Source organism: Apium graveolens, unplaced genomic scaffold (genome assembly GCF_009905375.1).
Source record: "Apium graveolens cultivar Ventura unplaced genomic scaffold, ASM990537v1 ctg3350, whole genome shotgun sequence".
Classification (NCBI taxonomy): domain Eukaryota; kingdom Viridiplantae; phylum Streptophyta; class Magnoliopsida; order Apiales; family Apiaceae; genus Apium; species Apium graveolens.
In genome coordinates this window covers 58,859-60,073 of record NW_027418051.1, presented here as the reverse complement: position 1 = coordinate 60,073, position 1,215 = coordinate 58,859, and positions in this window count along the sequence as shown.

Sequence of the window (1,215 nt, the reverse complement as noted above, 5' to 3'; positions counted from 1 at the left end):
CGAGGGGAAAAGTTTCGTTCGCGAAACGCCGTTACTTGAAACGGTCGTTTCTCCTAAACCGTGCATCGGAATCGAACGAACTACATATCAAAACGAAGCTCGTAACATGAGCTATCTAGACATGGCAATTGTCATAATTTAGCAGGGGGTTATCGGGTCCTAATGTTATGCACAAAAACAGTCTAAAGAAAATCGGACGTTACGACGGCTATGTTTACGCGATTTCCAATATTTTAAACCATTCAAAACCATCCCAAATCAACCTCAAATCCAACATACAACCAACATCCATCATTATCACATCATAACAACCCCAACCGATTCAATTTAATCATTCATACTTATGCCTAAGCTTAACTTTAATCATACTTAAGTTCTTTTAATCAAAACAACAACATTTACCAATCCAACAACATCCCAAAACTCACTAATCTCTACATACACAACCATCAAGCCTCTCATGAACTACAATACTCATATTATGCTCTTAACATTCAATAACAAAGCTTGGTTAAGAGATTATACCTTCCTTGAAGCTTTTTAACACAACACAAGAGCTTTGAATGCCTAAAGAACCTTGATCCTTGCTTGTATAACCTTAATCTTTCATAAAAATTCAAGAAAACTAAAGTTATTTCTTGAAGGTTACTATTCACCATCTTCTTCCTTGATTTATAGAAAAAGATTGGCTTGGAATTAGAAGCTTAAACTTATAGGAAGTATGTAACTATCCATGGGGAAGCTTAGATAATTACCTTGCTAAATAGTAAGTGGTGGAGCTTGGATCTTCAAATTTTAAGAAATGCACCCGAGAGCTTGAAGAAGAAGAAGAGAGATTTTTTTTTGTGTTTTGGCTTGATTTGCTTTTGGTTGGTTGATTTTTGTTGTTTGCTTTAGTGAATTACCTAGTTGCCCTTGGTTTTGTGTGGTTACAAAGCCACCACACCTCCTTCCTTTTTTGTCATGCCTATGTCACCTTGCACATGTCATAATGCTCCCACTTGTCCACACCTTGTGGTTTGATGATGTCACAGTCCCTGGCTTCTTGTACAAGCTTGTCTCTTGGTCACTTATTTGTTTTACGGTTCGCTTATCTTTCGTTCTCGTTTATCGTTTGAGGGATCATACCCGGGATCTTATTACTTAGGTTCCCTTAACCTTTCTCAATATATTATATTCCTTCTATGATCCTCTCTTATAATCCTTTAATTTAAA